General features: G+C 40.7%; 1 pseudogene; it reads left to right on the top strand.

Annotated features, from left to right (window-relative positions):
* Nucleotides 1-16,198, top strand: part of LOC104988274 — a 25,072-nt pseudogene that overhangs the window by 6,632 nt on the left and 2,242 nt on the right.

Genomic DNA, 16,198 nt, shown 5'->3' on the forward strand with positions numbered 1-16,198 from the left:
AGGCTCGATTCCTGGCTCGGGAAAATCCCCTGGGGAAGGAAGTGGCAACCCACTTGACTATTCTTGCCTGGAGAATTCCATGGACAGAGGAGCCTGGCAGGCTACAGTCCATGGGGTCACAAGAGTCAGACATGATTTAGCGACTAAATGACAACAAATTTTTAATTGGAGGATAATTGCTTTACATTACTGTGTCAGTTTCTGCCATCCATCAACAAGAATCAGTCATAGGTATAAAGATGTCCCCTCCCTCTTGAAGCTCCCTCCAACTCCACCCCATCCCCTCCCTCTAAGTTGTCACAGAGCGCTGGTTTTGGACTGAAGCTTTTAACTGGGCAGAATTCATCAAAACATTTGGACACACCAATGTGTTTTATGATATACCCAAAAGCTCTAAATGTCAGAGTACAATAGTATTCTTTGTCCTCTAAGAACTTAAAATTTGTTGATCCTAGTTTGTGAAGTAAAAGTATACCAATGACTTACTTGCTGCTTTGATTATAGAGTGAGGGAGGGGATGGTAAGAATAGCTAGAATTCTGAAATCTATCAATTAATTAGAAGTTCAGTCCTTTCTATGGCATGATGTCTGTACATAGGGCAAAATTTTATCTGTGTGTCAATCATATTAATTTCCTGGAATACAAATAGAAGTATCTGGATTTGCTTCAGTATTAAATATACAATGGAATAAATAAAGCTACCCTACATTTTATACTAAAGAGAACTACCCTGTTATCCTTTATCCTCTCAATTGTAAATTATTTAAATGGTTGATTTTTCTTGCCAATGCCGTACCCTAAATTATAAGCAGTCTTAATAAAAAAATCTCAACAAAGTGAGGCTCTCTGTAGAAGCATTCTGTACCACTGTCCTAAGAAGACAATATTCTCTGCACACATGGAGGCCCCAGTTTGTCTTCAGCCAGGAATTTACAACATTCTATAATGCTCCTCGCTTATTGTGCCCAAATTAGACTGGGATTGGGAGCAGGAAACAAGTCCTGGAGGAGGAGGTGGGTGGGGAAGGGTTGCCTCCACCTTCCTAGTTGCTCTGAAGCCCAGTCCAGGGCTAAAGAGCTGGGTATGTGAGTGAAGATAGAAGGCACAGTAGTGGAAGGAGAACTGGGAAATTCAAGGAAGCCTGGGCTATTGGCAAAGTCCCACAGAAGCCACATCAAGGGCTATCTAATGGCTCAATATATCCTATGTCTTGGGAGAACTCTGTGACCCTGAAGACCTTGGTGATTCATGATGAATGCAGAGCTCCAGGAGAGCAACTGTCACCACCACACAGAGGATTCCAGGCCCACCCAAGTCAGCCAAGCTCAGGGCAGAGGTACCAAGGTATATCCTTCAGTCCCAGAGTGATATCCCTGGAAGGGCCAGGCCTGATTAGAGACTCTGAGGAATTGGTGGTACAAGGCAGAACTGCTGCTTCCAGACTAAAGAGATGAGACTTCAATTATTCCAGTACCTCCCAATTCTGAGGCTCCCTTATGCAGGGAAAGGGGGTCTTGGGGGTGGGAGGTGGGGAGCAAGGAGAAGGGCACTGTCTGGAGTGGGGCTGCCTCAGGGCTGGAAGCTCCTGGAAACGTGGTGGTGTGGAGGATGCACTTTCTTACAGCCTTGCAGCTTTGACCACATTAGTGGATAATATTTTAGAGACTAGCTATTAGAGAAGGGCAAATAACAAATAACTCTATGTGTGCATTGTTTGTTGATCTTTAGTAATGCTCAAACAGAGAGCTAGTAGGTAGAAATGTTTCAACCAGAGAAGGAGGTTCTTTTGCTAACACAGAGAAGGAGGTGCTCATTTAATCTGAATACTAGAAAGTATGCACTGAATTTAGATCAACAGGCATTTTCTATGAGAGACACCAGGTCAGCAAACTCATCACACTGAGTTCTCCTGACCCTTAACAAGTAACCCCAAGGGTTTGCTCTCTCTGTAGGTCCTCGAGAGTGAGAGAGTCAGTTCCTAGGCAGGTTGATAGGGAGTCTAGGGGTCCCCAAGGAGAGAGGGGTCTGGAATTCTCAAGGAGGAAGAAAGGACAAACTTTTTTTTCTTTCTCCACATTCCTTAGGATTATATAACAATAATGTATCCTGCCTAAGGACAGTCTTTGGATTCAACCTTCTGTTATCTTAAAATGTTAATTATGGGAGTAGACCTGGTCTTTACAAGGATGTATCTTGCCTGAGGACAGTGTTATCTTAAAATGTTAATTATGGGAGTAGACCTGGTCTTTACAAGGATGTATCTTGCCTGAGGACAGTGTTATCTTAAAATGTTAATTATGGGAGTAGGTCTGATGAGGTCTTTACAACCTCCAGACATTCTTTGGATTGTATAACCTCCTTGTTAACACTAGCAAGTAGGTACTCTTTCTACCCCCTTCTGATGCCTATGTCAGAAGCTTTCTCTATCTCCTTTATACTTTAATAAAACTTTATTACACAAAAGCTCTGAGCGATCAAGCCTCGTCTCTGGCCCCGGATTGAATTCTTCTCCTCCAGGGGCCAAGAATCCCGGTGTATTCATGTGATTCAACAACCACCTTTCAAGAGTGTTTCACGTAATGAAGCACAATCGTTATACATCTTGATTTGGCAGCAAACTTGGCTTGCAGTTCATCGGCATGCATGAGAAATGCATCATATTTAACAATAATCCAGTGATCTGGAAAGCTGTCAGAACTTACTTTATGAAAGGTATTCAGGTGTCTGGCTAAATTCTGCTTTTTTGTCTATGAATATGCCTTATGAAATCATTAACTTCTGCTGCTTCACCGTTTTGAAATAGTAAGAGCTAGCATTCATTCTGGGTTTCCCAGGTGGTGCTAGTGTGTAAAGAACCCGCCTGACAATGCAGGAAACACAGGTTCAATCCCTGGGTCAGGAAGAGGCCTTGGAAGAGGGCATGACAACCCACTCCAGTATTCTGCCTGGAGAATCCCCAGGGACAGAGGAGCCTGGAGGGCTATAGGGTCACAGAGTTCGAAATGACTGAAGCGACTGAGCACAGCACAGCATTCATTACACATGTACTCTGTAATAGGCACTGTTTTAAACACTGGATGCCTTAATCCCACAGCGACTCCATGTGGTAAATACCACCTACATTTTGCAAATGAGAAAACTGAGGCATAAAGAAGTTAAGTGAGTGAGTGAAGTCGCTCAGTTGTGTCCAACTCTTTGCGACCCGGTGGACTGTAGGTACCATGCTCAATTTCCACCATTAATAAAAGGTAGCACAGAAGAAAACCTCAGAGCCTACATATTTAACCACTTCAATTTAGTTCTTCCTGTTTTTACATCGACCTTATGGATGTGAAAAAGAATTGGCTCTCTATACACTTAATGTCACTTCAATTAAGAATTTAGTGTGTCAGCCATATAGTTGATTTAACAGAGCAACATGTTTGCTGAGCCATTGGCTGACATCCCAGATGTTTTAACAGAAGGCAATTTGCAAATAACTTCGAGAATTTTAGAACTGAGAAGGGGTGCATTATCTCTTCCAACCTCTGAATTTCATACTTAAGTAAATACATTTCTAGAGAGCTAGTGATTTCCCCCAGGCAACACAGCCAGATATGGAAGAACAGAAACTAGATTCCAAATATTCTTATTTAGCGATTTATCTCTTTACTATACCCTGCTGAAATTGAAGTCTTTGGCTTCAAACTACATATTCCTTATCTTACAGTTTTATGAGTCAAAAGTCAGATGTGAGTCAGTTCAGTTCAGTTCAGTCACTCAGTCGTGTCCGACTCTTTGCAACCCCATGGACTGCAGCACGCCAGGCTTCCCTGTCCATCACCAACTCCTGAAGCTTGCTCAAATTTATGTCCATTGAGTCAGTGATGCCATTCAGCCATCTCATCCTCTGATGTCCTCTTCTCTTTCTGCCTTCAATCTTTCCCAGCATCAGGGTCTTTTCCAGTGAGTGGCCCTTCACATCAGATAGCCAAAATATTGGAGCTTCAGCTTCAGCATCAGTCCTTCCAATGAATATTCAGGATTGATGCCTTTAGGATTTACTGGTTGGATCTCCTTGCAGTCCAAGGGACTCTCAAGAGTCTTCTCTAACACCACAGTTCAAAAGCATCAATTCTTTGGCATTCAGTTTTCTTTATGGCCCAACTCTCACATCCATACACAACTACTGAAAAAACCATAGCTTTGACTAGACAGACCTTTGTAGGCAAAGTAATGTCTCTGCTTTTTAATATGTTCTCTAGGTTTGTCATAGCTTTCCTTTCTAGGAGCAAACGTCTTTTAATTTCATGGCTGTAGCCACCATCTTCAGTGATTTTGAAACCTAAGAAAATAAAATCTGTTACTGTTTCCATTGTTTCCCCATCTATTTACCATGAAGTGATGCGATTGGATGCCATGATCTTAGTTTATTGAATATTAAGTTTTAAGCCAGCTTTTTCTCTCTCCTCTTTCACTTTCATCAAGAGGCTGTTTAGTTCCTCTTCACTTTCGGTCATAAGGGTGGTGTTATCTGCATATTTGAGGTTATTGATATTCTCCTGGCAATCTTGATTTCAGCTTGTGCTTCATCCAGCCCGATATTGTGCATGATGTACTCTGCATAGAAGTTAAATAAGCAGGATGATAATATACAGCCTTGACGTCCTCCTTTCCCAATTTGGAACCAGTTTGTTGTTCCATATCCAGTTCTGACTGTTGTTTCTTGACCTGTGTACAGATTTCTCAGGAGGCAGGTAAGGTGGTCTGGTATTCCCATCTCTTTAAGAATTTTCCACAGTTTGTTGTGATCCACACAATCAAAGGCTTTACAATAGTCAATGAAGCAAATGTTTTTCTGGAACTCTCTTGTTTTTTCTATGTTTTTCTATGATGTTGGAAATTTGATCTCTGGTTCCTCTGCCTTTTCTAAATCCAGCTTGAACATCTAAAAGTTCTTGGTTCATGTACTATTGAAGCCTAGCTTAGATAATTTTGAGCATTACTTTGCTGGTGTGTGAGATGAGTGCAATTGTGCAGTAGTTTGAACATTCTTTGGCATGGCCTTTCTTTGGGATTCATGATGTGGGTCTCATATGGGGCAAAAATCAAGACACTGACAAGGTTGTGTTCTTTCTGGAGAATCTAGGGAGAAAGTGTTTTCTTGACTTTCCCAGCTTCTAGAGTCTGTCCATTCTGTTCATATGTTTGAAATGTGGTTTATACATTTGAAATGAGGTTTCAAGCTCTTGAATGTAGAGGCAAATCAGACATCAGCCTGGGACTGACATCAGCCTGTCAAGGCCAACCCTTCATGCAAAGGATTTATTCATGAAGGAATCATTTGTCCCACTTGTCAATGTGACAGTCACCCAGGAAACAGCATCCCAGCATTTCTCCAAGTCACTCCTAGTCAGAAAGTGTGCTGCCAACCCAAACTTCCTTTATATATATATATGGGTGGGTGAAAATGTTTAGAGTCTACGACCACTCACCAGGTCTCTTTTCTTCTTCAGAGTGTGCCTGAAAGGGCTTCTGCAGCACAGCTGATTTGTTTTATTTGAGGACTTTGACTTTACAATACAATTGAATGAAAAATACAGGAAAAAAGAGAGATTATTCCTAAAGAAACCTTATAGCAACCTTGAACAAAAGAGAGAAAGTAGGACTTTAATAGTTATGTCTAATGTTAGACCACCTACCTTCAAGATTAATAGCTGCTCAGATGGTCAGGAGCCAAGCAAGGGAAGAGATCAGAGCCACTTCACTCCACCTGGTTTCATTCATCCATTCATCCACTAATTCTAGGGGCCACCATGTTCTGTGGACATGATCTATAAAGCTAATAGGTTATTACTGCCCTTAAAGTGTTTTCAGTTCTGTGAGGAAGACGGCTCAAACAAAACAGAAATTTTTTTGGAAATTTTGACATTGAGTACAATAAATCTGGATGTAGTTTGAACAAAAACCAAAATTAAGAGAAAGGTATATTTGGTCATTTATAAGACTATGCATGTGTGTGTGCTAAGTCACTTAAATCATGTCCAACTCTGTGTTACCCTATGGACATAGCCTGCCAGACTCCTTGGTCCATGGGATTCTCCAGGCAAGAATACTGGAATGGGTTAGCAGACCCTTCTCCAGAGGATCTTCCAGACCCAGGGACTGAACCCGGATCTCCTACATTAGTAGGCAGGTTCTTTCCCTGGTGGCTCAGACGGTAAAGTGTCTGTCTGCAATGCAGGAGACCCGGGTTCCATCCCTGGGTTGGGAAGATCCCCTGGAGAAGGAAATGGCAATCCACTCCAGTATTCTTGCCTGGAAAATCCCATGGAGAGAGGAGCCTGGTAGGCTACAGTCCATGGGGTCGAAAAGAGTCAAACACGACTGAGCCACTTCACTTTCACTTTCTTTACCATTAGCGCTGCCTGGGAAGACTGCTGCTGCTAAGTCGCTTCAGCCGTGTCCGACTCTGTGCAACCCCATAGACAGCAGCCCACCAGGCTCCCCTGTCCCTGCTATTCTCCAGGCAAGAACACTGGAGTGGTTTGTCATTTCCTTCTCCAATGCATGAAAGTGAAATGTGAAAGTGAAGTCGCTCGGTCATGTCCGACTCCTAAGGACCCCATGGACCTCAGCCTACCAGGCTCCTCCATCCCAGGCTAACACTTTACAAATATGAACTACAATTAAACAGGAAACACCTTAGGTATAAAAGTAAGATCCAATTTGAATAGTCCTGTATCAATATTCTGCCACCCACTGAAACATAAAATATCATCCTGGTGAAATCCAAACCATCTTTAGGGAGAAATGTATATAATAAATATAGAAAATCACTGATTTGTAACTTATGACCACCAGCACTAAAGATTTCACTTGCAGTCTCTCAAATGATTTGTCATAGGTAGAATACAAGTTTAATTTTGAGGCATCTGTTCTAAAAATATTTATTTTTCATTCATCCATTCATTTATTTTTAATAATAAACATGATACTTGATACTGGACAATTAGTAGAATATAGATGAAAATTTAAAGATGAAAATTTCCACTTATTTAATAAAAATCTGTGGTCAGTTAAGCTCCGAACATAAAAAGCCAAAATTGCCTGATTGCTGTGTGCCCTGGAGTTGGAGGTAGCTCACTCTGATGTTGTCCCCTTCAGCTTTGTCCGGCCCTGGCCTGGTGCGCATGGTGACCATCTGTGCTGATTCCATCACCAAGCATCTGGACAGGCTGGAGGAGGTCTGCAATGACTTGGGCTATGTGGACGTGTTGACCCTCATGCGGCACATCATGCTGAACACCTCTAACATGCTCTTCCTGGGGATCCCCTTGGATGGTACTGAAATTTTCATTCTCATGACTTGACATTCAGCCCTTTACTAAACAGGGCATGAGAAGGATAATGAACTCATGGAAAGATACACTCTTGTACACTGCTCTTCTTTAAATCTTTCCAAGTATTCCTAAAGTGTTTTCCTGGTATGTCTGCCTTCCTCACTTATAAGATCATAAAAATCCATAGTGGGGGGCATTTTCTATTTCTTTTGTATCTCTCCTCATTGCTCTAGGAAATAGAGCATCCTAGGAAATCCTAGAGCATCCTAGGAAATAGGATGATTCTACCTATCTATTACGTTTCAGATTAGAAACATATCTATTACGTTTCAGATTAGAAACTTAAGTTTCTAATCATTTCATTTGGTCATAAATACATCTAATCACCAAACCTATGTATTTAACCATTATACACCTTTTGGCCATTCTTTTGGCAAAAATATAGATATATACATACACACATACACGTATATATGTGTATATACACATACACACACAAAGAAACATTCTATCTCTCCATACACACACACATGCATGCACGCACACACACACACACACACACACAACACATAAATGGACAAACACACCTCTCCCCCAAAGTCACTAAGTGTGAAAACTTTGACTCTATCTATATGATGATAAGGGTACTGCTGCTGCTGCTGGAAATGATGATGATAACTATCATTAACTTAGTATCTACTATGTGAAAGCAGTATAAAAAGTTGCTTCACATAAAGTTTGTGATTTAACATTCATAACAACACTGGGAAGATATTTCACTTAAGAAGATGCTTTCCTCACTACACTACAGAAAAAAATCATTAAACACACATATGCAACTCTACCACCAACAGAAGAACAAATATCAATCATGTGGATTCATTCCATCTTGCTATTGTCAGCTTAATGTAATTTCTCCTGATTTGATTTCTAACAGTGTTCACTGATTCATATATTCTTTCAACTAATATTTTTTGATTGCCTATTTTATGGCAGGCTTAGGTTCTGGGCTTAGAGTAGTGAACTAGATAAAGTCCTTGCCTTCGAAGAGTTTACATCCCAGTGGACATAAGGACAGTAAACAAGTAACTATCTAGTAATATTTTAGGCAATAAGTGCCTTGAAAAAAAAGTAGGGTATAGGACTATAAAGTGAATGGGGGTGGTTGGAGAGAGGCCGAGACTACTGTGGAGAGAGAAGGTGGTCAGAAAGGCCTCTGACCCTCTGATTTGGAATGGACATCTGAACAAAGTCCCAGATGAAGTGTAGCCCTGAACCCCCTGCAGATCTGAGGGAATAACATCGCAGGCATAAGAACAACGCATGATTTTCACACTCACCCACACCAGCTGAGCTATCACACCTACTCCCTGATCAACTACATTTGGACAAGCAAACAAGTGATAAGCCCTCCCTTTTTATTCTCCACTCTCCTCGCCTCCTCTCCCCTGCTCTGTAATTATTCCTTACAAGAGTCATAGGACCCCTGTCTGACTGACATCAGGATGAGAGCCCCATATGCTCTGAGGACTTTAGTCACAGCCTCTTGCCTGGATCCCCTTTCAGATAGGGACTCTCAAGGTACTTTTCTTGCCACACATCTCTCCTAAGGATTGACAGGTACCTATTTTAGAAGTCCCTTCTTCTTGGTTCCCCACTAGCCTTGATTCATAGAAGGGGTAAAGTAAAATGCATTGTACAGCTCTCTGCTAACTTATGGATGCAGACTGTGTGGCTAAGAACCTGCATAATCCATACAGAGTTATATGTATTTCCCCCTGCTCACGAGGTCCTTGTTAAACTCTCAATGGGCCTGAGGGACCCAGTGCACCAATAGGAAAGGACATGGCCCTGAGGTCAGATAGGACTGGGCTGCAGCCTACGGGCTGCCAGCCACACTGGCTGTATGGTGTTGGCAAACTTCTTCATTTCTATGAACCACAAATTCTGCATCTGCTTATGTCTCTTCCCTTCTCATGTGTATAATCTGAAAAAAATAAGTAGTTATCTTTTCTCTGGTATTCAATTTAATTCAAAAACACCCATTAAAGAGCTGACTGCGCAAGACACAGGACAAGGCATTGAGGATTCCAAGATGAATTCTACACACTGGACTGAAATACAAACAACAGAATGGGACGGCTTTTTGCCATGCCAGGTGCCAGAATTGAGGCCAGAACAGTTTTAATTACTTCTTATTTCCCATGGTCTGGAAAATAGAAGGTGTTGAAGGCTCAGTCTAGGAGAAGGATATGAAATTCTAAGCTGTGTCTCTAACACAAACTTGAAAACTATAAATATCTCTGATAAACAAGTAGGATAAATTAGTGTTGGTTTGTTAGGTGACATTCATGTAGCTGAAACACCCACTGAAAGCAGAACCTTGTCTTGCTTAGAGTCCAAGATGCTAGGAGAGTCTACAGGGATCTTCTCTCATCAGCATATCCTTCTTGGACTCATATTTCTGCTCACATGCTCTGATCTTTTTCTGTTTTTCCAGAAAGCACCCTTGTGGTTAAATCCAGGGTTATTTTGATGCATGGCAAGCTCTCCTTCTCAAACCAGACATCTTCTTTAAGCTTTCTTGGCTATGTAGGAAGCATGAGAAATCTGTGTACGTACCACATTTTGGAATAATTATTGATGAGACTGATTGGTGTTGGGTCTTAGCTATTGCTGGCCTCTTTGTAAGTTGTCTTGTCTCCAAAACCACAGAGATCTGTTGATTTACATGCTGGTGAAGCACTTCTTACAGCACTTCAGGCCCGTGTGACCAGACCACAGAGGAAAAGGTAGCCTTTGGCCCAGGGGAGCTTTTCACCTCGGAGGTTGAGAGCCCCATCTCTGGACCTAGAACACTGAAGTGTGTTTTGAGTTGAAGAAAAGGGTTGGCTGAACCTGTCATTATTATTTGTCAGAATTCTCTATGCATGTCTGAAGAAATGAAAACCAAATCATTTTATTGTTGTGCTGCTTCTGAATGAATTTTACTTAATTCAACTCATAGGAAATGACAGTAGTCACAAATTTTTTTCATGATGAATTTTTATAAGATGTCTTGTTTGTTTATTTATGTATCTTATATTTTGGGGGAATCCTAAAATTGTCATTTTTGGGTTTGCTTTGGTCTCAGCTTACCCTAACAGAAGACTGTACAGATGCCTAATGGCTTATTGGATAGTCATTGGGTTTTAAGAGTATGAGTAGCCAGCCACTAAATGAGCCACTTCTAACAACCAGAGGAAAGCCCAGGGGATCTAAAAGTAGACAGACCTGGTTTGTATCCTATCTCTACCACTTGGTAACCAAATGGTCTTGGGAAGTTCTTTAAAACAAATTATAGCCTACTTTCCATGGTGGTATATAGGTTAATTAGATCCTCTATGTAGGGCAATCAACTCAGAGCATGACACATAGAAGGCAGTAAACATGTTATCTCTCTCCATCCCTCTGTTCATATCTTCCCCAGATGTCCAGAGTATCTTAAATTCTCCAGTGCCTTAAGTTTCTAAACTTGGTTGAAAAGCTATCTTCATCATGTTTGCACATTTTGAAATTCAGTAATACTAGTGTCCAGGAAGTCAGTTTCATGTTGCTCTGACATGTTCTCCAGTGGTCGATGAGTAGCAGGTGGATGATTTGGACACATGGGCCTTTAAACACTTCTCTTTGCTTCACCCAGAGCTTACTGTGACTTGAATCAAGAAGGCCAGTGATTCATCTCTTCACTGTGGTCAGACTGTGTGGTGGTCTGAAAAATCATATTGAACCACAGCTACATTAATTTAGCTTCACTATGGTCAGTAGGCCCATAGAAACTTACTTCATGAGAATGTGTAACAGTTTTCTTTGTCTTCTTTGAAATTAGCTCAGCAACATTTCCTCTCTATATAAATTTGCCAATGGTTAGTGAACTAGGTAATATCTTCTCTGATCTAAAGCACTAAAGACCTAGAGAAATCTTTTAATCTCCATCCTCTCATGCCTTTTCAATAATATCAATACTTTTATTGTTGGGGCCTAATTGACACATAACATTATGTTACTTTCAGGTGTACAGAATGATTCAATATATGAATATACTGAGAAATACTCATCACAATCTAGTTAACATCTTTCACAAAACATAGTTAGAAAATGTTTTCCTTGAATGAGTACTTTTAAGATTTACTCTCTTAGCAACTTTTAAATATGCAAACAGCATGTTAACGGTAATCACCATGCTGAATATTACATCCCCATGACCTATCAATCATATAACTGAAAGGAAGTTTGTACCTTTGACCTGACCCTCTTCACCCATTTCACACCCAAACTACAGGAAGCATCCATGGCAATCACCAATCTCTTCTTTTAACAAAGAGCTTGGGATTTTTGCTTTTTTTTTTTTTTTTAAGATCCAATATATAAGTGAAATCATATAGTATTTGTCTTATGTCAACACTTTTAAAATATATATATTTATGGAAAGGATTCTGGGACATCTACTTCCATCCCTAGATATCCAATTTTATATTTTTCCCTCTTTGAATTCCCAGTTTTACAAAAGTATCATTTTGTACTTTTTATTTTGTTAAGTGTAAGGTTTTTTCAGTCTCAGAATACATTGAAGGTGTTTGTGGCTTAGACTAGGAACCTAGCCACAATTATCTTGTACAAAATACATTCAGAGTTCCAATAGACACATTCTTATAAGTTTGTAAGTCAGAGAGTTTGTATTTTCTGAAAACTATCACTAAACTCAATTTTTCCAGTTTTTAATGACATACAAGTTCTAATGCATACATTTAATTAGGAGCAACTTCTAACCTGAATAGGAGGAATCCCAATGGATATTCACAGGCCCCTGATTCTGGCACAGGGAGGAAGCAGATGCTTAGAAATGGATTCAGCTCTATCAAGACATTCTCTATGAATTCAAAGTCTAAGGGCATTTCAGTGCATCCCAGACATTTGGGGACTACTGCTTAGGTGAGTAATGTTGTGAACATTCTAGACCACCACTGAGTGAATATAGGAGACACTCAACAAATATTTGCTGAACAAATGGCTGGGTAGATGAATAAATGAACATGAATATATCCCTGCTATATATTTGGAATGACGTGTGAGTGTGTGCCTGTAAGCGTACTCACAGACATACACAATAGTAAACATCCTTATTTGGAATGACATATTAAATTACTCTCCTGAAGAATATCTCTCAATGTTTAAACATCTTCCCTGAGAAACCAAAAAAAAAAAAAGGGAGAAAACTTTAAAAATAGGAGGAATATTAAAGAATATTCCCTTACTTCTGCTAAACTGGAGTAAACATAGAGGCTATTTAGGTCAATTGAGTATTTAAATGTGTAGGCAAATGTGTCAACAAGAATTTGAAAGAAAGATTTATTGTACATTTAACCTAATACAGAATAGTATTCCCTGAAACTGGGGAACAATACAATTATACATGAAAGCATATACTTAAAGACAAGAAGAGCAGAATAGAGATCTCAAGATGACCTTAATGTTCATCTAGTCTGATCTCTTCACTTTAAAAGAGACATACACCTCAAAGACTAAAAGTAGGTTATGTGGAAGGACAACAACCTGGAGCAGAACCTTGACTCTTCTCCAGGGTGTTTTACCGTTCACCACACTCTCAAAATGCAGAAGCCTCTTGATGTAACTAGTCATTCATTCAACAACGATTTAGTCAGTGTTACTATGAGGCGGAAACTTCAAGGTATGAGATAAATATCAAAAGGAATAATTCCTGTGTAGAAGAGGAACCTCAAATTTAATCATCTTTGGGGTTATGCAGATAAAAATGGCCTAAGTGGATATGAGATAAAGAAAATGGAAGTGCCCATGGCAGACTGGGGTGTGCGTGCTCCTACCAATGGCATTCACTAGCTTTGGGATTTGATGTTTAATTTAAGCACAGTGCTGGCCCAATCAAATATCAGAAAATTGGATTTAGCATTTTGGTACCAGTTTTCAACCCTTAACCACAGATTACAATCTTGATTTTACTAGCAGCGCTGAGATATAGTGGCTAACTCTGGTTCCTTAACTTGATATAACATATATAATTTAAGGATATTTGCAAAGAATTAAGTATAAACTCAGTTATTCATGAACACTAATGGCTTCAATTAAGCAAATTTTAAATGGCAATTGAATTTGTTTATCTAGATGTCTTATCTGTGTACAAGTAGGTAATATTTCCCGTGATTTTTCCCACAAAGATTTGAAAGATGAAATGGAAATTCTGATAGGAAAAAAAAAGACATGGTATTTTCATAGCAGAGAAACTAGAAGACTCTATGGATTTTGCCACTGAGTTGATTCTGGCTGAGGTACAGCCCTGCACTAGCCATAATCCCTCACAACATATGTGTGTTACTATTTCTGTATAGGTGTCTAAAAATTCCCTATTAATTGTTGCATGTTTTTGCTCTTGAGTATCTGTTCCAGTATCATGTCCAATCCAATAGTCAATCAGGTAAGACTTTAAGTCTGAAACATCTGTGTCTGCACAACACAAAATGTGAACACCAAGGAGTCCAAAGACACTAAACACACAGAAATCTTTGGTTAAATTGTTCAGTTTTAGACTGAAGGTTGTTAATGCAAAAGTCTATCATCAATCCAAACGATGCATAATTCCTATGATTTCATTTTATGGAGGTGATTGATCCTTGAGGGCCACTTCACTTCCTGTTCTGACCTTTCCTTCACTTTCCCAATATTTCTCCCCCTTTCCATTGTAGAAACGCGGTGAACTGACAGGACAGAACATAAACCAGTGCATACTGGAAATGACAATCGCTGCACCAGACACCATGTCTGTCTCTGTGTTCTTCGTGCTGTTTCTCATTACAACGCATCCCCAGGTTGAAGAGGCAGTAATGAAGGAAATCCAGACTGTTGTTGGTAAGAATTTATCAAACAGATAATAGAGATTAGAAATCAATTCCTTCTGAATATCAGTTTCTATCTCCTAATGATCTTATGTCAAAACCTTCCTAGAACCCATCCAGAGAATAATGAAGCAAGTCACTGTGTCATATTTTCATTATGCCAGATAGATATCAGTGTTTTTCTGATATAAAAAAACACATGCTAGTTGGAAAGAAATCAAATAATGGAGAGATTTACAAAGTAGAATGTAATATCTCTTGATTCCTCCTACTCTCATCTACAGCATTGTTCCCATTCCCCAGGGGGAGTCACTATTGAGGGGCTGGGTTGGTAGAGTTCTCTGATCAAGTGAGACCTCTCCTGAATAGAGTAACTGTACAAAGGCAGAGTTGCCTCGGGACCCTGGGTTGATTTTCATTCTGCAGAAGTGATATCCCATTTGAGAATGCTTTAAAGTTTTGCCAATTCTGAGGATAAATTGAGCCTCTCTGACTGGTATGGAGCCAAGCAATCAGAGACTGTGGAGGTGTCCACCAATTCCCAGCTCACCTGGGACTGATCTGAGGACCCCCTTTTGTGTGGTGGAGAGACAGGATTTTTGCCACTCTGTCACACCAGGTTGTCCTGAATGAGACGGGGAGGAGGGACAACCAGAGATATTTTCTGACAGATGACTGCACAGGATACCAGAAAAGAACATTTCCTTGAAAGTGATTAAACTCACCATCTCTCTTTGACTAAAGAATTAATGTCTTCTAGAACTGAGAATCGGAGAAGGCAATGGCACCCCACTCCAGTACTCTTGCCTGGAAAATCCCACGGATGGAGGAGCCTGGTAGGCTGCAGTCCATGGGGTCGCTAAGAGTCGGACACGACTGAGCGACTTCACTTTCACTTTCCACTTTCATGCCTTGGAGAAGGAAATGGCAACCCACTCCAGTGTTCTTGCCTGGAGAATCCCAGGGACAGGGGAGCCTGGTGGGCTGCCATCTCTGGGGTCACACAGAGTCAGACACGACTGAAGCGACTTAGCAGCAGCAGCAGTAGCAGAATCGAGAATAGTGGACCAAACTCAAGAACCACAGAGGTAGCTGATAAATGTTTGAAGCAGACTGGGTAGGTCTACATGATGCTTCAGAGAGGAGTTTCTCTACAGAGCTCCTCAGCCAGTCAACCTCAGCCAACAGCTGCCATGTGGAGATGTGGGTCCAATGTTACCTGGCCTTGTTCTTCTACAAGTCCAGATGTCTCAATGACATCCCTCAGATGTTAAGATAATCGACTTCAAATCTGACTTTTCATAAGACTTGGTGGACAAAACATAGCATCAGATCAGATCAGTCGCTCAGTCGTGTCCGACTCTTTGCGATCCCATGAATCGCAGCACGCCAGGCCTCCCTGTCCATCACCAACTCCCAGAGTTCACTCAGACTCACGTCCATCGAGTCAGTGATGCCATCCAGACATCTCATCCTCTGTCATCCCCTTCTCCTCTTGCCTCCAATCCCTCCCAGCATCAGAGTCTTTTCCAATGAGTCAACTCTTCACATGAGGTGGCCAAAGTACTGGAGTTTCAGCTTTAGCATCATTCCTTCCAAAGAAATCCCAGGGCTGATCTCCTTCAGATTGGACTGGTTGGATCTCCTTGCAGTCCAAGGGACTCTCAAGAGTCTTCTCCAACACCACAGTTCAAAAGCATCAATTCTTTGGCGCTCAGCCTTCTTCACTGTCCAACTCTCACATCCATACATGACCACAGGAAAAACCATAGCCTTGACTAGATGGACCTTTGTTGGCAAATAATGTCTCTGCTTTTGAATATGCTATCTAGGTTGGTCATAACTTTCCTTCCAAGGAGCAAGCGTCTTTTAATTTCATGGCTGCAGTCACCATCTGCGGTGATTTTGGAGCCCAGAAAAATAAAATCTGACACTGTTTCCACTGTTTCCCCATCTATTTCCCATGA

The sequence above is a fragment of the Bison bison genome, unplaced genomic scaffold (assembly GCF_000754665.1).
Source record: "Bison bison bison isolate TAMUID 2011002044 unplaced genomic scaffold, Bison_UMD1.0 scf7180017864118, whole genome shotgun sequence".
In the NCBI taxonomy this organism is placed as follows: domain Eukaryota; kingdom Metazoa; phylum Chordata; class Mammalia; order Artiodactyla; family Bovidae; genus Bison; species Bison bison.